The sequence below is a fragment of the Hemiscyllium ocellatum genome, chromosome 4 (genome assembly GCF_020745735.1).
Source record: "Hemiscyllium ocellatum isolate sHemOce1 chromosome 4, sHemOce1.pat.X.cur, whole genome shotgun sequence".
Lineage (NCBI taxonomy): Eukaryota > Metazoa > Chordata > Chondrichthyes > Orectolobiformes > Hemiscylliidae > Hemiscyllium > Hemiscyllium ocellatum.
The window spans coordinates 43,218,931-43,241,726 of record NC_083404.1 but is presented as its reverse complement, the minus strand read 5'-3'; the positions used below and the strand labels follow the sequence as shown (position 1 = coordinate 43,241,726).

Here is a 22,796-nt window from a genome sequence, read left to right as displayed (position 1 = left end):
ATGTCAAAATTCGCTCAACAATGCTCCTTTAGAAGTCTTGTTATGTTAGGAGATGCTATATAAATACTTGATCTTGCAGTAAACAACCGAACACCGCTTTCTTAGGAGAAACAAACCCAGTGTCATCTTGCAATTCTTTTCCCCCTCAGTTCAACTGAAATGGACTCTGCCAGCTAGAACGGAGACCAGATGTGAACAATAAAATTGCTGTGCCAAAGACTACAAAGCAAGCCAACAGTAGGACTCTGGTCCATCACCACCACCCATTTTCGATTTCTTCACAAACTGAAATGGCATGCTTTTAAAGGAAAAGGGAATGTCGCAACTTAAAACCTAAAACCTTTTGACTTAATACAGTTTGATTAGCGTAGGAATAAAAATATACAAATCCGAGAAACTGCCAGGCCTGTTGAGTATCTGTGAAGAAAGATGCTGAGTTAACACTTCAAGTGCATTATGACCCTTATTTGGTACTGAAGGGGGTTTTAAAACTGATAATTTTCTCAATAGCATATGGACTTAAAGGAGGAGCATGTGAAACAGATGGTAAGGGCATCCAGAGCAAAAGCAAAGAAAGTGCAAAATGTAGTAGAGGAGAGATATAGATGAAGGACCACATACTCTTGAACTATATCATCCTCCAATACATTTTTCACTCCATTTGACTTTATCTCTGCGTGTCCTCATCATTTTCTATTTGCTCCTCCTCCTTGTCTGGTTCCAAAGAAGAGTCATATTGGACTCAAACTGGTAACTCTGCTTCACAGTCACTGCTGTCTTACTCAGTTTTTCAAGCACTTTGTCTTTATTTCAGATCTTCAGCACCTCATTAATTTAGTATGGATGTATCTGGCTCAGCTCAACCTAGGACCATATCTAACATTTTGAACTTGTAGCTCTTTATTCAACCTTTTGAACAACAGGTCTTTGCTTCCCAATTCAAGATTTGCCAACTCCATATTTGATACTATGTTTATTTGAATGAAAGTATGTGTACTGACCCTGTTTCAAATGAGGATTAGTGTAGCTCCAATGTTTATCACAGGTCTTCACAAAATCCTTCAAATTGTCAAAAATGGTAGACACACACACACTAAGTGACCCTACTTGAAAATTGCAAGACAAACTTATTAGAACAGTAAGCAAACAACTGAATGTCATTGGTATAACATTTCTACATTAGTTACATTAAACTCATCTAAGAAAATAATGGCTCACTGTATGATGATGATTTTGTAACTAGCTGTTTATACATAAGCAAATAGTTATTTTAATGCAAATAGCTACAAATGTTCAAACACAGTTACAACTTTAATGGTCTCACCAATGTGTGGGTAGTCCCATGGTGATCGAATTTTTATCAGAGGCTTGCTTCAGAGACTCCAGTACAAACCTGAAGATCAGTCCCTAACCTGAAGATAACAGGAATCCCCCAAAACAATTATACTGAGCTTTTCAGAATTACAATCACTGTCTCCCAATTCAAAACCAGTTGCCAATTAGACGAATAACTGAACCAGTCGTGTAGCGTGTTTACGTCTGGTTTATGGGGCTGGTTTCATCCCTTAAGGATTCTTCCTCACTGATAGATTGAGGAACCTAGTTTCTTCCTAGTTTTTTAAATCTGAAGAGTGGTGCTATTGGTTAATCTGATATTAAAGTCCTTTTAAAAAAAAGTTTCAATCATGAAATGAGGGCATTGCTGGCTAGACCAGCATTCATTGTTTATCCTTACTTGCCCAGAGGACAGTTAAGAGTCAATCACATTGCTGTAGAGTCACAATGTAGGAAAGAACAGGCAAGGATGGCAATTTCCTTCCCTTAAGGACATTTGACCTTTAGACATTACTGAACCAGATGGGTTTTTCCAAAAATTAATGAATTCATGGCTATCAATACACTCTTCATTCCTGATATGGACTTCAAATTCCACCATCTGCCATGGCAGGATTAGAATCCAGGTCCTGAGAACATTACTCAGGCCTCAGGATTAACAATCCAATCATAATACCACTAAGCCATTGCCTCTCCAGTGGGAGGGGATACAGATTGGCCATCAGCATCAACCTCCACCTCCACTATTCCCAACCAGAACTGGTAATGTAAAATAGGAGGAATTGAAGGGGTGCAGGAAAATACTGGCTTTCCCCTCCAATAGGGTGGATTGCTTGCCTTGCTAGTTGTTAATCCATCATTCAGGGACCAGCCTTCTAATAGACAGAGCCTCAAACAAATTAGACCAGAGATAACTGAAACAATTCTAACAATTTTGTTCAAGTGGGGTTGAGATTTATGTGAATGTATCTGTTTGTCTCAGTTGCGGACTGACACAGTAACACAAAAAATAGGAACTGGAGTAAACATGTACAGAGGAACCTCTATTATCCGAACACCAATTATCTATAAGTTGGATTATCCAAAGGAAATCTCGAGGTCCTGATAGAAACATCGCATCAAAGACGTGTTTCTAGCAGTGACTGCGTCTTTTGTTTACAGTGATTAAACAGGCACCGTCTCCAACTTACTGACCTCCTGCCCTTTCTCTCTCATCACACTTTCCCTGAAGATCTAGAGGAGTGTACCCTAACAACCCCCACCCCCGTTGCCCAGATAATCTCTCCAACATTGTCCTGTACAGGACAAACATGGAACCTGTCAAAAAACTGCAGTAAAAAGTTGTGTGTGTGTACGTACGTTATTTGGAGATTTATCCCACATAGGCAGCAGTAGCAGCAGTCTTATTGTTAGTGTCCAGTGGGCTGCCCTGGAGAGTGGGTGGGGGCGGTGCTGGACGGATTTGGGGGGGGCTGTGTGCTGCTGCAGTCTCCTGAACGGGGAGCAGACGTAAAAAACTCGGAGCCCCAGAGGAAAGGCATTTAATCGATTAACCGAATAATTGATTATCGGAACGAATTAGTGCCCGCGCATCACATTTGGATAATCGAGGTTCCACTATAATCTATAGATCTGCTCTGCTTTTCAATATGAAGATGTCTGATCTTGGACTTTAACTCTAATTTCCTGTCCTCTCCCATGAATCCTCAAAATCACTCCAACCATCAAATTCCATCCATCCCACTGAGGTGTTGAATCAAAAAGGGAATACATGTACTACCGGGATAAAAGTTAATTTTAAAATTGTATTTTCTCGTAGTGTAGTTATTATAAAACAAACCATTAGAAAAGTGCCCACACAAGGTTCAACATATGTATGCCTCACTTGCTGCCATTGTAGGTTGCATTGTAACAGTGTTTTAGATAAAAGTAACTCATATTGAAAGTGCCCTTTCACCAATTAGAGGGTGCCTGTGCGTGTGCCTCTGTGCGCCTGTCCATGTCTCTGTGTGTGGGATGCATGCGGAAGGAAGGGAGGAAGAAAATGGGAAACTTCTTACCTATTCATAGTCTTAATTAGCTCATCTCCCCAAGTCTTTGACTGGGCCACTTCACTGTTATCAGCAACGGATGAGTCGATTCATAATTGCTAAGAGAAAGGATCCCAATTAATTTGATGGGGAACTTGTAGAGAAGCTGTAACTTTGCATGCATGAGTCAGACTAAATTTTGAAAATGCATTTCTACTCTTTTATCATCGTACAATATTATCTTATTGAGGATCACGCTGCACATCAAAAAATTAAGAAATACAGATTCACGTACAAGTGTATTCCAATATATTCCTTTCACCTTCTGTTTCTTTACAGCTGGTAAGATGCAGACATTTTGTAGAGAATGTTGCTTGTTGTAAAGTATGCCACCTGTGATGTCATGAATGAGAACAATGGGATCATTGCATTGCTTCACATTGATGCTGTCACTGAAACAGAACTTTTTCAAGGGAAAGTTCTACTCAGAATTCGCGAGAAGAACTCTGATGGAAACTCCTACAACATGCAGTAGTGTAATGGAGTTGAAAGCTCCTACATACTGAACCCTTGACCAATGCAGTATGTCACTGTGATGCAGTGCATCCAAGGCCTAATGAACTCTTGACAATGTAGAACCATGTAATGCAGGAGACCACTGAGGCCAAGACACTTTTGACACAGTTCTTTAAAATATCTTAAAATACTCAATATGTCCAATTTCACAACACAGTACATTTTCTCCTTTAGTTTATATTCAATTCTCCTTTGAAAGTTGTTATTGAATTTGCTTTCGGAAAGCAGTGTTATTGTACTTGGTTAGTTAAACAAGCATATTTGGGTTTTACTGACAGGTGCAGAGGATAGCATAGGCTCCAGGCTTATGCCCATTGCTTTACTTACTGATTTGAAAAACTCTCAGGTCAATATTTCTTCAGTGATCTGTTCAAAATGGAATTGACAGGGAAAGGGGAAACGCTACTGAACCCAAAGTCCAGAGCCTAGACTAAAGATCATGTAAACACTGGATTTTAAATCTCTTGTTGGCAATTGGGGAAGGTGAATCCAGTTAATTAACTAAATCTGGAATAAAAACATCACTCGTAAAAAATGCATCTGGTTCAGATATGAAATTTATGACATTGTTAGTTTTTGAGATCTGTCTTTAAAGTCAAGGTAAGCCGAGAAGAATGAACTATCATCTGACCCATTCTGAATCCTCCACAATAAACGTAGGTAGCTTGATGGTTAAAGGTTACAGGGAGATCTAAGTCACCTTACTAAAAAGATGGCACGAAGTGTCCACACTTGTATATGACAGCAAAAGCAGTGTGCTGTACTCCGTTTGGGTGTACTATTAGTCTCAAAGTCTCACAGGTAGGCATTAGGAATGTCAGGTTTTCAAAACCATTATACTTTGAAATGTCCATATAATTTTGAGAGAGAAAAGAGTTGAGAATCTGAAGACCAGCTAACTAGTGTTTCTTCCAGGATCCAAGGCCCATGTGACTCACATGGCCAAGGAGATGGCCTTTGGGAAAGGAAGATAGTCCACAGCAATCCACTGTAGTCTTGGGTTGCAGAGTTTATAACACATCCATGAAACTCTCAATACCCAAGTCAGGATGTGGCCAGAGTGACACGAGTATATGATAGGCAGTTGTGCAGATGAAGCAGAGAAAACATCAGTTCTTTTGCTCAATATCAGTATGCAGGTGGCAACTTTCATTCAAATTTGCAAGACTGAAGTTTTGCGGGGATTTAAAAGGAGGCTGAAATAACTTATTTAGCTTGGGGTGGACGGACAGAATCTCCAGAATACTGAGAGCATGAAGTCAACTCTGGGATTGGGGTTAGTTGCCTGGAAAAAGTAAAATGAAGCAAGTCTTTGGGAGTGAAGAATAATTTTAGACTGGTTTCTAGAAAATAAATTGCCATGGGTAAGTGCTACACAACTACAGCAGTTATTTTCAGCTGTGCTACAACTTAGAGATATGTCACCTCTATATTTTACGAGTATATGTTGCTGACTAAATAGTGTTTATTCATTTGTTGCTTTTTTAATACCATTCAATTCCTCTACCAAGAAGACTCATGCAAAGAATTTGTTCAACTACTCTACCATTTCCATGTTTTCCCATTATTCCCAGCCTCATTCTCTAAGGGATCTAGGTTCCCTTGGCTTCACCCTTACATTTTAAATATTTAAGCAGCTCAGTCTGTCCATTTTTATATTACTCATTAGTTTACCGTCTATTCTTTTCTGTGATCTTTTGCTGGTTTCTGAAACTTTGATTTACCACTAATTTTACTGAATTGAGAAAAAAACAACATATAATTTGATTCTATTTTTAACTTCTCTGCTAGCTTTGTCTGTCCCCTTTTCTGAATCCATCTTCCTCACTGGCATCCATCTTTGTTGCGAGTCATAAAATATTTTCTTATATATTTGCTATTGTCCATTAACCATCTTTTCTGCCAAACTCCTTTCCCAATCACTCCAGCTAACTCTGTCCTCTTCCCTATGAAACGACCCTTATTTACGTTCCGCACAGTTGTTGCTGACCCATGTTTCTCTCTCTCTCTCTCGAACTGAATGCTAAACAGTACCATGTTATGGACACTTTTCATCTGCAGATCCTTTATTAAACCTATCTTATTAAGTATCACCAGGTCCAAAACAATCTGATCCCTGGTAGGATCCACAACATAATGTTCAGTGAAACTGCCTTAAATACACACTCAAATTCAACGAAGCCTTCATCTTGGTACCTGCACCAATTTGATTTCCCCAAATTACATGGAGATTAAAATCACCCATGAATAATGTACCTTTTTTAAAAAATGCCCATATTATCTCTGGATTTATTCTATGCTCTATCACTTAGCTATTGTTAAGGGTTGACCTATAAATCTATTCACAATGGTATCTTTTACCCTTTTGATATTTGTGACCTCCATCCATATAGACTCAGCAACTTCCAATCAAAGATTACTTTGGTTTGTTTCAGTAAAAATCTTTCTTGTCAAGCACTTTAGAATTTTATATTCCAATAAGAATGTTTCTCATTTGTCTAAACACCAGCAATAAATGATAGAGTGCATTCAATTTCTTGTCAAATAATCCCTCATCGCAGCAGTCAGTCTAATGGACATTCAATGCACTCCCCTTTCCTTGGGTAAGGACACAGAACAGTACACAGTGAGGTTTCTAAGCCGGAGTGTTCACCAGAGTTTTTCATTATTGCATTTGTGTGAAAAGCAGGTTGAGACTCTATTAACTCAGCTTTCTATGGGTAGAAACTATTGTCAATAACATTTGCTGGTTGACTTCAAGAAAGAAAGATTATCAGCACAAAATTGAGTTCCAAAGAGTCAGGCAAAGGCAAGAATTAACCAAAATGAGAAATTGCCGTAACAATGCTAATAACAAATATTGGTCTTTCTAATAGCACCTACACAATGCTTGAATACAATATACATTTCACTAAGAATGGTAATTTTCATTGGATTGTTGCCCATTATGTTTCTCTGACTACAAAATCACAACAGCAGAGAGACCATTCAGTCCACCAACACTGCTCCACCATTTAATAAGATTATGTCTGATCAAGCTGTGGTCTCAACTGCACTCTCTCATCTGATTGTCATACCCCGACTCCCTTGTCTATCACAAACCATTTAATTCAACCTTAAATGAATTCAATGATCCAGCTTCCATTGCATTCAGAAGAGAATTCATCATATAATTTACTACCAGAGGGGAAAAAAAACCCTAATTTTCATATTGAAAAGAGCGATTGCTTAGTCTTAAACCATCCCCCCAAGCTGTAGTCTTCTTCACAAGAGGAAACAGTCTCCTGATTTCCAAAAGTATCAAGTCCCCACAGAGTGTTAATTGCTTCAAGAAGATTTCATTCTGTTCGACCTCAAAAGGTCATCGGCTCAACCTGTTCAACCTTTCCAAGTCCTTCCTGCAGAATTAAGCCATTTAACCCAACCAGGCCATGTGCTGTTTACACTCTACAAGAGCCTCCTCCTGTTTTTCCTTACATAAATATTAGCACAAACTTCTATTCCTTTCCCCCTCATTTGCATTCCATGAAGTGCAATCATACTATTTGCCTCAAACTAATGTAGTTAGTTTCACCTCATCACCACAAAAAGATTGGTCCTGGATCTCCTTCCTACATTTTTGTTCAGGGCATGCTTGAATCAGAGGCCTTTGAGAAATACTTGAAGTGGAACTAAATGTGCGGCTACTGCGGGAGAGCAGATTTAACTTGGGATTATTTGAGCAAAGAGCCAACGCTGTCATGGTGGACTCATTGGCCTCTAACTGTGCAGTAAAATTGTCTGGCTCTTTTTCTGATTATATGATTAGCAAGAGTGATCACTACATGTATCACAGTGACAGGAGACCGATTAGTTCCGGTAGACTTCAAATGAAATAGAACTCACCATTTCAACTTTCGTTAAAGAGGGAAGCATTTGGGCTCGTTCCTTAACTTTTTACAGCAACAATGGAAAATGACGTCTGACTGTCAGTGTGAGCTCCTAAAAATCAAAACAAAACATTTAAATTAAATTAATGTAACATATTTAAATTAATGCACAGACATATTGATTTTAATTCTAGCAACTGGTGTAGGTTATTCAGCCCCTGGAGCTCGTTTTCCTGTTTATTAAGATCACAGGTGATCTTTTTGGTATTAAATGTACTCAACTGAGCATCCATAGATCTCTGGCATTCACAACAACATTCCTCCAAAAATATTCTAAACTCAGTATTCAGGACAAGGGGTGGATTGAGTACAATTGTAAAAAGAATTGCTAATACCATATACAAATAGTAACTATTGAGAGCACATGGCAGATTAAACAAGACAATAAACAGTAGCCCTATCATCTTGCCCAAATAAAAGTTGCCAAGGATTAAAAAAGTCTACTCAATCACGTCAGTCAGGATTCACACCAACTAGGCCATCAACTTTCCCTGAGAACCACTACAGATTGCTTTAACAGTTGCTTTGTTGTTTGGAACTTGAGTATATCTGTAGAGAGAGGCATGTTTCAGTCTTATCTCCTCATCATGACAAACATTTCAAACAAATAATTTACCCTGCAAGTGATACTGTAAAGCCCTTGAAAAGGTTACACCCTTGAGGCGCTAACTGGGTTTCTAACAGAGTGCTATCTTCATAATTACTGTTAAACTTCACTTTCTTTAGTAAAAGCTGATGTTATATTTATAGAATGTCAAATTTCTTCCTAAATGATAAAAGTTTTTTTCTCTAAACCTCTTTAGCCTTATCTTTATCCAATCATAATAAGTTATCTCATCTGAAGATATCCTTCACTTTCATTTCAGTGCTTTTCCCATCCTGGATGGCCGAGAGAGAGAAAGGAAATTCACCGAGTGAGCAGCCTTCTTCAAAGTTAATGACTTTACTGTTGATCACAAAATTTAGGCCAGTGTAGATTTCCATTTGCACATTTTCCGTCCATGTTAGCTGACAAACTTCTCCGATTTCTGTAAAAGTTGCTTTTGTTCACTTTCCAGCTGTGAGGAGATATACAATATTACCAGAATTTGGCAACATTTCAGGCAGCTTTTTCCAAAATGAATTCCCAGTTATCAAGTTATGCAATGAGATCATATTAACAGCAACCACCATCATACAACACAGAAACAGGCCATTCAGCCCAAAAATGTTCTTGTAAGCATTTATGATCCACATCAGCCTCCTTCTATCCCTTTTCTCTACACCTGCAAGCATCCCCTATATTCCTCCCCACTCCCCTCATATGTTTAGCCAGATTCTCCTTAACCACACGACCGCTATTCATCTTAGCTACTTTCTGTGTTAACAAGTGCAACACTCAACCCTTTCTCTGGTTAAAGAAGTTTATGCTGAAGTTCCCACTGGGTTTATTAGTACCCATCTTGTATTCATGACCATAAATGGGACCTCCATCACTGTAGAGACAGCTAATCTGCATCTATTCTTTTACAAACACCTTAAAGTTAAAAAAAATTAAGTGTTTCAATCACATCTTTCCCTTTTCAAGGGCAGAGAGGCACAGCCTGTCCAACTTACCCTGATACGTATGATTTTCATTTTGGTATCATGCTACTACACTAATTTGCATCATTGCTACAATCTTCTTTTAAAACAACATGGAGACCAGAGCTGCTCACAATTCATGCTCACAACTGTCTAACCACAGTTCTACACTAGCTTATGCTAGTTCTCTACTTTTCAATTCTTTTAATGACTTGTCCATCTGCATCTTAGATCCTTCTGAGTCTGTACACCACTTTAAGATACATAGCTTCCAGAGACTTTATTCAACGTACGAGAATGCAACACTTCAGATGTATCTGCATTTCAGATTAATGATATGATTCAGTCCAAGTATCCTCTGCAGAGAATTAGGTTAACCGTGATTAAAGTGGTTTTTACTTCTTCTTACTCAGTAATTAATTCCCAAATTAATTACGTGAAATATTTTAAATACTTGTGTGGATGGCATTCAGGATAACCAAATTCTAATCATAATTCCCATTCTTTTGAAATGATACTCATGTAATTGTTGAGCTCACAAATTCAACTACACTGTTTGAAAAGAAACGCAGATGAAATGATTTCCTATGCTTGGATTTGCTTTTATCTTCAGGTTCTTAAGAATCAAACTCTGGGGCTAGAAATTTGAACAAATCTTTTTGATGTGAGCAGAGTGTAAATTTTGGATCAATTAGTAAACAAGGTTTTCATGCAGGTAACTAGCTTGTTCCAGATTAGAATTGGCTGTAAAGAAACAATAAAGAAAATCACTACCATAATGATACTAGATTGTATAAATTATCAATCATTGCTCGGTCCAAGCTTGTCAAAAGCCTATCATACCTTCTCAGCACAGAAAATGATTTTTGAGATATGTTCAGCTTTTGTGCTGGGTAAATAAAGGCTCCAAATTCTCAGAGCAACAATGGGCAAAAAGACTGCCATTTTATAGCAAGATTTTTTTGACAATTTATGTTTATTAAGAGATGTGAGCAGTATACCATGGTAGCAGTGTGCAGTAACTACAGGATAGATTGCAGTAAGCCAGCAAGCTCACATTGACAGTACCTCACAGACAAATTTGTTAACTCGATTGCTTACCAAAAAGGACAAGATGATAAGAATACCATCAACCACTTCCCCAAAGTCACACATCATCCTAACTTGGTTATATGCAGGCATTCCTTTCCTGTTATTGCATCAGAATTCTGGAAACCTAAGGCTAACAGAGTCTTGGGAGCATCCTCAATCATTACCTGCAGCAGTTCAAGGAAAATATTTATATCACCTTCATGCAGCTAAGATGGCATCCAATGTCACTTTTCTGGTATCATCCAATTATTTTTAAAGTTCGTTCTCTATAAGAGTCACAGATGTACAGCACAGAAACAAACCCTTTGGTTCAACTTGTCCAGGCCTACCAGATATCCCAAAACTAATCTAGTCCCATTTTCCAGCACTTGGCCAATATCCCTCTAAACCTTTCCTATTTATATACCCATCCAGATGCCTTTTAAAATGTTGCAATTGTACCAGCCTCCACCACTTCCTCTGACAACTCATTCCATACACACACCACCCTCTCCGTGAAAAAGTTGCCCCTTAGGTCCCTTTTGCACTTTTCCCCTCTCACCTTAAGTGAGTGCTAGTTTTGGATACTTCCTGACATACTGTGCTTTTCCAGGCCACATATTTAGACTCTGATCTCCAGCACCTACAATCCTCACTTTTTCCTAAAGTGGCATGTGTTTATTTACGTTGAAGGCTGTTCAGAGAAGACCCATTAGCTTGATTCCTGAGAAGTGTTGTCTTCTGAGGAACGGTCAAACAGGTTGAATCTGAACCCAATAAAGTTTAGAAGAAGGTAATGATCTTATTGAAACATAAAAGATCCTAAGGAGGCTTGACAAGATAGACGTTGAATGTTTCTCCACGTGGGAAAGTCTAGAACTAAGGAACACACTTTGAAAACAAAGTGATCTTGCATTCAAGATGGAAATGAGAAAGAATGCCTTCTCTCAGGGAGTGCTATATGTTTTGGAATTTATTCCCCCCACCCTGCACAGCAAAGACCAGGTAATTGAATATATTCAAAGACTGTGCTAGACAGATTTGTGATTGACAAGGCAGTCTCAGGTTAGGAGGGGGAAGGCTGGAAAGTGGAATTAAGGCCACATCAAGATCAACCATGATATTATTGACAGATGGAACAGGATATTGCTGAATTCTGCAGCTATTTCTTCTGATAAAAAAATTCTCTGTACATTGCAGAATAAATCCTTTTCATTCTGTGATAATTATTTCAGTCCTGTTTAATTTTTGACTATTTGAAGTCAACCATTGTTGTATTTCAGTTATTTCTGCATTCTTCTTTCATTTATGTCAAGTCTAGGGACCATATGTTGGTTTGTGAGGCCTGTTTTCTCAGCACCTTAGTGTACAGCTATGAGAGCTGGACTACATCCACCTATCAACAAAGGAAGCTCAATAAATTTTACCTTTGACCTACAGTGAATTCTGGGCGCCGCGTGGAAAGACAAAATCACGATTGCAGCAATCGTCTCAAAAGCAATTTTTTTTTTTAAAAAGTGTGTTGGAACTCATTAAGCAGAAGCGACCTCACTGGCTCAGGATATTTTAAAGGTGGTGAGGTAACTGGAGCCAGAAGATCAATAGGTTGCCCAAAGCTTTGCTTCAAGGATGCTTACAAGTGTGATATGATAGCCCTAAACATCAATAGGTGCACCTGACAGACACTTGCTCTTAACAGAGGGAAGTGCTGATATCACCTATGCATCAGCGTGCACTAATATGACTACTCAGTAACTCCAGCAGCTAGGCAACACCACCACAACATGACCAGATAACCACTTTGTATGAGAAGGTGATGGCCTCGTGATATCATCATTAGATTATTAATCCAGATACTCAGGTAATGTTTTGGGACCTTGGATCAAACCCTGCAATGGCAGAAATTCAGTAAAAAGAAAATCTGGAATTAAGAGGATAATGATGACCATGAAACCCATTGTTGAATGTTTTAAAAACCCATCTGGTTCACTAATGTGCTTTAGGGAAGGAAGCTGCTGTCTTCACCTGCTCTGTCCTACATGTGACTCCAGACCCACAGCAATGTGGTTCACTCTTAACTGCCCTCTGGGCAATAAATACTCATCTAGTCAGTGACACCCAAAAGAACGAGTTTTAAAAAATGTGTCACTTGTAACAAAACCTGTCTCTCACAGATGGAACACTTCAGTCATTAGCAAAAGTGCACCATTTGCAGCTACCCCATTCTCAAAAGATTGGATTTGCTGCATCTGGAATGATGCAGGTGATGACATTAAATATCTCCCTACCTCTGTTTAATTCTAAATCCAATTTCTGGCAATAATAAACTACCAATAGATCAATATCATGTTTCTTCGTTCTCAATTCTAACCAAATAGAACATTTTGGTTTAACTCCCAAGCTTTTTGCTCTGCAATTGAATTTCATCCTCCAGGTTTCTTCCTCTGCTATTTTTCCTGAGTCTTTTGAATCCAGAAATGTTTAGAACATAGAACAGTACAGTACAGAACAGGCCCTTCAGCCCACAATGGTGTGCCGACCATTGATCCTCAGGCAAGGTAAACCTAATGTACGAACCCTCAAATTTCTGTGACCATATGCATGCCCAGCAGTCTCAAATATCCCCAAGGACTTCGCTTCCACAACTGCAGCTGGCAATGCATTCCAAGCTCTCTCAACTCTCTGCGTAAAGAACTCACCTCTGATATCCCCTCTATACTTTCCGCCAAACAGCTTAAAACTATGACCCCTCATGTTAACAATTTCTGCCCTGGGAAAAATCCTCTGGTTATCAACTCTATCGATGCCTCTCATTATCTTGTACGTCTCAATTAGGTCCCCTCTCTTCCTTCTTTTTTCCCAATGAAAAAGGTCCGAGCTCAGTCAACCTCTCTTCGTAAGATAAGCCCTCCATTCCAGGCAGCATCCTGGCAAATCTCCTCGGAACTCTCTCCAAAGCATCCACATCTTTCCTATAATAGGGCGACCAGAACTGGATGCAGTATTCCAAGTGCGATCTAACCAAAGTTTTACAGAGCTGCAACAAGATCTCATGGCTCTTAAACTCAATCCCCCATTAACGAAAGCCAAAGCACTATATGCTTTAACAACCCTGTCCACTTGGGTGGCAATTTTAAGGGATGTACCTGCACATCAAGATCCCGCTGCTCCTCCACACTGCCAAGAATCCTGTCTTTAATCCTGTAATCAACTTTCAAGTTCGATTTTCCAAAATGCATCACTTCGCATTTATCCAGGTTGAACTCCACCTGCCACCTCTCTGCATCCTGTCAATGTCACGCTGCAGCCTACAACTGTCCTCTATACTGTCAACGACACCTCCAACCTTTGTGTCGTCTGTAAACTTGCTAACCCATCCTTCAATCTCCTCATCCAAGTCATTAATAAAAATTACAAAGAGTAGAGGCCCAAGAACAGAGCACTGTGGAACACCACTCACCACTGACTTTTAGGCAGAATACTTTCCTTCCACTACCACTCGCTGTCTTCTGTCGACCAGCCAATTCTGTATCCAGACAGCTAAATTTCCCTATATCCTATTCCTCCTGACCTTCTGAATGAGCCTATCACGGGGAACCTTATCAAATGCCTTGCTGAAGTCCATATACACTACATCCTCAAAGAACTCAATAAGATTCGTGAGGCATGACCTGCCCCTCACAAAGCCATGCTGACTGCATTTAATCAAGCCATGCTCTTCCAGATGGTCATGAATCCTATCCCTCAGAATCCTTTCTAACACCTTGCAGATGACAGACGAGAGACTGACTGGTCTGTAATTGCCAGGCATTTCCCTATTTCCTTTCTTGAAGAGAGGAATTACACTTGCTTCCCTCCAGTCCTCTGGTACAACTCCGGTGGAAAGCGAGGATGCAAAGATCTTCGCAAGTGGCGAAGCAATCACATTTCTCCCTTCCCAAAGCAGCCGAGGACAAATCTGGTCTGGCCCTTGCGACTTGTGGGCGGCACGGTGGCACAGTGGTTAGCACTGCTGCCTCACAGCGCCTGAGACCCGGGTTCAATTCCCGACTCAGGCGACTTACTGTGTGGAGTTTGCACGTTCTCCCCGTGTCTGCGTGGGTTTCCTCCGGGTGCTCCGGTTTCCTCCTACAGTCCAAAGATGTGCGGGTCAGGTGAATTGGCCATGCTAAATTGCCCATAGTGTTAGGTAAGGGGTAAATGTAAGGGTATGGGTGGGTTGCACTTTGGCGGGTCGGTGTGGACTTGTTGGGCTGAAGGGCCTGTTTCCACACTGTAAGTAATCTAATCTTGTCAATCTTAATGTTTGTCCCAGTTTTTGCCCTAACCACAGTCACAACCTTAAAACATTTTGGGTTGGAGAAAATAATTGTGACTCTCTACTGAAACACATGGATGAGCATGAAATGATTGCATTGTTATGAGCTTAACTTGTGTTATCAGTGGACGTGTTTGATCCCAGACTGAAAGTTGGCTTGCTAGATCATATTGATTTTAGCCAAGTGGTTTCTCACTTAACAACAAAATAGCAGTTTATTGAGGCAAAAGAATGAAAACAAAGTAGAATAAGTCCAACTATTTACTATTTATGTTACTATATAAGTAACATAAACAAAGATTTTGATGTACATGGTAAAACAATCTCAAAATGCCCCAAACCAGTGACGCTGTAACATTCCAATAGGTTTAACTTAACTGTGACTTAAACTCCCTGTCTGGAAAATCTGATTGCCTTTTCTCTAGCTTTCATACACCTGAGTTTAAAGTGTTCTAGCTTCAAATAGCAAATCCAGAGTTTTATCCAAACAATTCTAGTCAGGGACTATTGCTCAAAACCTTACTCTGAAGTATTCTACCTTGTCACTTTCTCAATAATTTTGCTTTATAAGGACTTTTGCAGAAATGCATCAAACTGAAACAAAAACAAAAACTTATTTTTGCCACGTGCACTCCCCGCTCCAGCTTGAGAAACAAATACTGAAGTTTCTGGTACACATGGTTCTCCTCTAACACTATTGTTGTGTTCCTGTGTGATGCCGTGTCATAAACAAAATTGTGCAATAGAAATAATGGGGCCTATGGGAAACACAGGATTGGGATGAATCACCAAACACACTAGTAAAACTCAAAACAAAATAGTAGGTAGCCTAACACAAACAATAACACAGTCTAAGTAACTTTTAACCTGTTGTATGATACTGTATAGTGCAATTCATTGGAATCATCAACTGAATGCTCTTGATTGGCACCTATGTCTGCTGGCTGCACTACTTTCTAGCCAGTCTTCTGATCCTATCCAATGGTAATACTGCACAAGGCTGATCCCAGAATGAAACACGCCTTGATAGATCAAGGGTTGAACCTTAGTGAAATAAATTGTCAGTTTTGTCAAACTTTTCCATTGGGCTGCACATTGTGATGCTTGGGGATGTCTATCGCCTTCTTTTACAAAACCCATCCGATTTATTAACTACTCTACCCTTTGGTGCCCCTCTCACACATTCTAGCACCATCATACCATGTATCATTTTCAAAATAACTCACCTTTCCTAGATATCCCAGAATTCACCAATATCCGTGATGCAGCACCATCTTTAAAAAGGTATTGTGCACCCAGACGAGAGCAGTCAGTCCAGAGCTGCCTTACCTGGTTTCTGACATTGGTCCTGGATGTGACAAACGGAAAGTCAGTGCCTCTCTTTGTGGGCAGGGGCATGGAGATGCAGGATGTCCTTTTCTCCCAGGCCAACAGAAGACGCTATTCTACTGCAACGACACCAACCTGGACCAGGGTTACTACCCAGGCCAGTGCAGTCTCAAACATCTAAAAAGGAACACACAGATTGTAGGAAGATCAATTAACTTCTCCACTCTGCCAGTGAAAGTGCCAACATCTTCTCGTTGATACCTTACACTGACTTCTCTCTCTATCTTTGCTCCTGTACCTATCATTTCCTGCAACATTTTCCCCATTCACTCTCATCCTCGTTAACATCTGACCCTGACCAACACTGAATCTCTTCTGCACAGCCTACTCACCCCCTCAGGCCATCTTCACACAAGCACTAAAAGTAACAGCATGCCACCCACCTTTCTTTCCCTCACCCACTATATGCGGAGTTTCCTGACTCTGACCACCCTGAGCAGCTAACTGACCATGTCCAAGCCCCTGTACTGTTTTTTTTGCAGTTGGTTTACCACAGTGATTACTCACTGAAACAGATTCATGAGTCTGCAGATATTCTTTAACATTTAAAATATGTTTTTAAACAACAGAGGGAAAAAAACTGAATACAACCAACAAAGGCAAGTTTCAAACTACTCCTCAACATTGTCCTTTCACTGTTAGTCAATTCCAGTGAAATTTCACTCTTAGCTCAGCTTTAACTTAACAGATCGCTCCCAGCTTCTTGTCCTCAGGCTGGAGAGACATTTTCACAATGCTTTTCCAATTCCACTAGCACAAACCTTTCACAATTCCTTTCGTAAAGCTTTTCATAAGAAAGTGCACGAGCTGACTGATCACATGATGCCAATGTGGAGTCCAGTCCTCCAACGACACTATACCAGGGATGAAAATTGTGTAACAGCGAATGGGAATTCACTTTATAAAAAGAGTCAGCAATTCACAATTTCCATTAAAAACAAATTGTGCTATAGGAAAACCACCTGTAGAAACTTTGATATACAATTGTTTACCTTGTTTTGTCATAAGCTCTCCTAATGTACAAAAAAAAATTAATTCTGACGATAGAGGAACAATCAAGTTGCTTTGAAAGAAATCACCATGGCTACAGATATACTTACAAAGTATACCGACGAAGAGACTACACTGAAAAAGCGAATGCACTGCTTGCGAATACTGACACTTACCCGACCCCACAAAGAGAACTAAAGCACAGCCCTCCTCAAAAAACTTCAGAAATCTGGAGAATTGAATGAGAGACTTCCAGAAAATGAAACCACGTTTCTACAGATTACCGAAAACTCACAAACCAGGAGGCCTCATCAGACCCATAGTCTTGCTACCTGGAACACCAGCGTACAGATAAGCCAAGGAGCTACAAAGACTAAAACACTTCGTTGAAAACTCACAACAGCCACCCAAGAATTCCTGAACACCAAAGATACCAAGATACAAGAGGATGAAACAATGGTCTCCTTTGATGTAACAGCCCTGTTCACATCCATCAACATCAACCTAGCCAAGGAAACACTGACTACACTATTAGAAAAACCAAAGACACATACACCAAATGCCACCAACTTCATCAGCAAGGACAACATTGTTAAGCTAGTGGACCTATGCCTTACCAGCTACTTCATTTTCAACAACAAAGCCTACAGATCAACCAGCGGAACATCCATGGGATCGCAGGTATCAGGATTCTTAGCAGAGACAATAATGCAGAGACTCAAACAAACAGGTCTGCCAAACATCCAACCGAAACTTTGGGTCTGCTATTACTTGGATGACACCTTTGTCATCATGAAACAAATCGGGGAAACTTTCAAAGACCATCAAAAGTATCCTTACTGGCATAAAATTCAGTAAAGCGGAGGAAGATGACAACAAACTGCCATTCCTCGATTTCATAGTAGTGTGAACAGCCAATGGGGAACTTGAAAACCAGTGTCTACGGGGAAAACAACACATACGCACGAAATACTCAACTACAGAAGCAATCATCCCAACTTCCACAAACGAAGCTGCATTAGAACATTATTTCAATAAGCCACCACACACTGCAGCAGGGAGGAACTAAGAAGAGGAAAATCACCTACACAGCTTATTCAAAAAGAATGGGTACCCAATAAACACACAGTCTGCTGATTTCTCAGCAACAGACCCAAATAAGCAGACAAAACAAGTCCAGAAACCTTAGCCACTCTTGCCTACATCAAAGATATTTTGGAAATGACTGCCAGACTACTCAGACCCCTTTGGCATCATGGTAGCCCACAAACCCACTAAAACAGCAGCTAATCAACATGAAAGACCCCATACAGACAACGAGCACAACTAATGTTATTTACAAAAAACCTTGCAAGAACTGTAACAAAACACTACATTTGGACAAACAGGCAGAAAACTAGCCACCAGGATACTGACACATCAACTAGCCACAAAACAACATGACCCACTCTCGCTAGTATCCTTACATACAGATGGAGGAAGGACACCACTTCGACAGGTCAACACATCTATCCTAGAACAAGTCAAACAGAGACATACACAAGAATTCCTAGAAGCATGGCATTCCAACTGGAACTCAACAAAAAGAATGACTTGGACCCCATTTACCACCCATCTGAGAAAAAGAACAGGAACTGACACCACCAACCCAAAGAAACTTAAATACATAAATAGAAGCCAGGTCACTAACAGCAAAGCTTCACCAGAGGCTCACTGATGATTTTACCTAGTATGGTGACGAAACGTCTGGAAATAAACCTTCCAGATCAGCGAGCAAACTTACATCCATACTTACACAAATTAATCAAGTCTTTTAGACACACAGGACGAAAATGCCACTAATTCAAATTTTCAAGCACAAAATTAAATCTTATGTAAATTTCATAACCTACACGACAGTAGTTTTTCCATCAAACACAACAAAAAGAAGTAACAAAAAAATTAACAATTCAAGTGAATGCTTGACAGGGTGAAAAATTTCAATTACTTAGACTCAAATATACTTCTACAACATGCAGTCTCATTCTTCGCATTCCTCTTTTAACCCCATCTTTCTTCCTTCTCAATTTTGTTTCCCGCATGTGATTTGATTAACTTCCTCGTTTAGACTCTACAAGTTTTACGAACCACTTCATAATTAATATTTCTTGGAGGATTTAAGTTTCAAAGGATTGTGGAAGAATTGATTCAGTTCAAGTTTTGCAGAAGTACTTGGAGTAGTTTCTGTAAAAGGTCACTGAAATGTTACTGTAAACATTGGAGATTTGTTTTTAATACAAAGCTTCCTAAAAACCCAAGGACTAATAAGAATGGCCTGCTTTGCTGCAGACCTGCTGGGGCTGTTTCGACAGTGACGGATTTGGAGAGGTTCTTGTTTTTACCTCGTCTGTAGCTGGGGTACGAGATGCCAAAAATGAAAGGCTATCCAGCCGATCTGTTCAATTTCTGAAAAGAACTCTTGTTGAGTTCTGGGGGAAGCCTATTTGTTGTTCTGAGAGACTGATGTAGGAACATCTCAACACTATATTTCTTGAGCAAATTCTGCATCTGCGAAGGCTACAGAGGCAACTACACATGACGAGTTACTTGACCACAAATGCCACACATCCCAGAAACATATAACTGGCTATTTGATGAGTGGATTTTCTGTTGTGATCTATGGTGAAGTGGGACTATAGCAGCAGTGGCCTCCTCCAGTCTTGGTTGCAACAAAGCATTCTTCAGCCTGATGGGTTAAGGAAGTATCTAGATGCCTGCCACATTCGCATTAATTCCAGATCATGGCAGCATTGTCACATGGTATTGGATTGCTAATAACTGCAAGTACACAGTCAAAAAAAAATGACAGAACATCTGTAGGTACAGACAAACGTAATGGATGGCTAGCACTGTCACCAAACTCAAACTACAAGGCTGGCTGTACTCTGTGGAACTAACATTATGAGCTGCTGCTGCTGCTCAACCTTTAAACGTTTGTATGCTCCTGCATTTGGTGGCAGGCATTTATAATCTGAAACAGCAGCATGCATCAATTTGCACTTAATTGAAGATCGAACAGAAGTACAAGAGTTTAGACCACCATGTTTCTCGCTGTTTTCAGCTTTGGTAGGAATCTTGCAAAACTGGATGACTTAATCAGAGATTGCTATCACAAGACACCAGGCTTTACATAATGTGTTGCAAAGAAAATAAATTGGTGGAAATAACCAAAAACCCTCAACTTAACACAATTTCTTATTTGATCACTTAGAAAGCAAGTTGCTCCAATAGTTAGACATACACTCTCTTGAGGGAGTGATTTTAAATTATTGTACAATACTTCCAATATCTCTTGATTGTAAGCCATGCAGAAATTGGCAACTCTGAAATAAGAGTTATTTCTGTGGGTGGCACGGTGGCAGTGGGCGGCACGGTGGCACAGTGGTTAGCACTGCTGCCTCACAGCGCCAGAGACCTGGGTTCAATTCCCACCTCAGGCGATGACTATGTGGAGTTTGCACATTCTCCCCGTGTCTGCGTGGGTTTCCTCCGGGTGCTCCAGTTTCCTCCCACAGTCCAAAAATGTGCAGGTTAGGTTAATTGGCTATGCTAAATTGCCTGTAATGTTAGGGGAATGGCTCTGGGTGAGTTGCGCTTCGCAGGTCGATGTGAAACTGTAAGTAATCTAATCTAATCTAAACACAATAAATATCACAGAGAAAAAGTATTAGGGAAATGAATGAGGCTACAGATCAGTAGATTCCTTGGGCCTGATGCGATGCATCCCAGGATATTACAAGAGGTAGCTACAGTGACAGTGGATGCACTGACTGTAATCTTTTGAGAATCTTTATATTCCGGACAAGTTCCATAGGATTTGACAACTGTTAATGTAATATTTTTATTCAACAAAACAGAGTCACTATCAGGTAATCAAATGCCAGCTACCTCAAGATCCATTATTGGAAACATGTAAGTTTATATTATAAAGATGTGATAGTACAGCATTTGGAAATACAGATTATAAATCAGATTTAGATTCAGCAAGCCATCATAAAGTGGAAATATTACCTGACAAATTCATTAGATTTCTTTAAAGATGTAACAAGATAGATAAAAGAGGAACCAGTAGATACAATACTTTTGTATTTCCAGAGGGAAATTGTTAAGGTGCCACATGCTACTTAATATAACAAGAGCCTATTGGATTGGGAATAGTATTTTAGCATGCATAGAAGATTGGCTAACTAATATAAGCTAGACTTAAAAGCAAAAAAAAAACTACTTGTGGCTTTTATTTCAGATTTCTGGCAAAGTACTGGGGAAATTCGAGAAGTTCAGCAGCATCTGTAGAAAAAGATCACATTTCGAGTTGTCTGACCCTCATTCAGAACTCAAACATAAGTGAAGACAATTGTTGGGATGGGGATATTTTCAGGATGGCAACCTGTAGCTAGTAGAGAGCCACACACATCAGTGGTGGAGTAATTATTTACAATTTACATTAACTGTTTGGATGAGGAAAGTATTTTTACTGTAGTCAAATGTTACTGGTGACTTGCAAAGGGATACAGATAGCAAATGGGCAAAAAACATGGCAGATGGAATATCATGTGGAAAAATGCGAGGATATGCAGTTGACTAGGGGAGCAGATATTATTTAAATGGAGAAAAACTTCAGAAAGCTATAGAACTGAAGGATTTGGAAGTCCTTGTCCATAAATCACAAAAGATTGGCATGTAAATTCAGCAGGTAATAGGGAAGGCAAATGGAATATTTGCCTTTATTTCAAAGAGAATGGGATACAAATTTAGGGAGATTTTGCTAAAACTACTCAAGGTACTAATCAGACCGCTGCTGGAAAACTGAACAATTTTAGTTCCCTAATCTAAAGAAATTCTATTGTAACCTTCGGAGTATTGTTAAAAAAAATGTCATTGGCATCATCAGCTTCTAGCAAAGTAACTATGATATCAAAGGGTAAACTCACATTGCCATATGAGGATAAATTACATTCAGCATCATTCTGCAGGTCAAAGGGCAAACAAAACAGTTCACATAATGCACGGATGCTCAATGTTCTACTCAGCAATTTGTATCAGCATAGATGGCGTCACTGGGAGCAAGGCCTGAATACTGTTAATTTGTCTTCTACACACATATATATATGCCAAATTGTACACACTTACAAATAATTTTAGTAAGTTTAGCAATACAAATTTTAGATAATCTGAACAGTCTTCCACACAAAAATAATTTCTCATTGAAAATTACACGCATCCATATGGACTCTGGCAATTTGACAAGTTATGCAGAAACATGAATGGAATCATGGAAAACAGTACTCAAAATGTAGGTAAGAATTCAGAAAATTCCACAAAATAGAAACAAAATGTAATTAGCTGATTGGACTGCAGTTTCTAAACAAACTGGAGTGTACCCATAGCTACACTGACAGCCAATTTAAAGGTAGCCAAACTTGTAACATGGCTCATTTATACTCACTGGAAGTAACATATTTACATGTAGAAACTACCCTCTGCAAAAAAAAGGGATTATATTGAAGGCTTGCAGCTCCTTTGAATTACCTGGGAGATTGGAAAGGAAACCTCCTG

General features: G+C 39.6%; 1 protein-coding gene across 5 annotated transcripts in view; it reads right to left on the bottom strand.

Annotated features, from left to right (window-relative positions):
• Nucleotides 1-22,796, bottom strand: part of LOC132813017 (zinc fingers and homeoboxes protein 2-like) — a 101,146-nt gene that overhangs the window by 16,109 nt on the left and 62,241 nt on the right. Inside the window, exons 2-5 of one of the 5 annotated variants that reach the window (XM_060823050.1) lie at nt 16,152-16,328; nt 7,827-7,922; nt 3,396-3,484; nt 1,002-1,106 (exon numbers count right to left, since the gene is read on the bottom strand). The gene's annotated coding sequence lies outside the window, so the exon portion shown is untranslated. Of the gene's footprint in view, nt 1-1,001; nt 1,107-3,395; nt 3,485-3,660; nt 3,759-7,826; nt 7,923-16,151; nt 16,329-22,796 lie in introns of all 5 variants that reach the window. The other 4 variants (XM_060823051.1, XM_060823053.1, XM_060823049.1 and 1 more) reach the window with 4 other exon arrangements.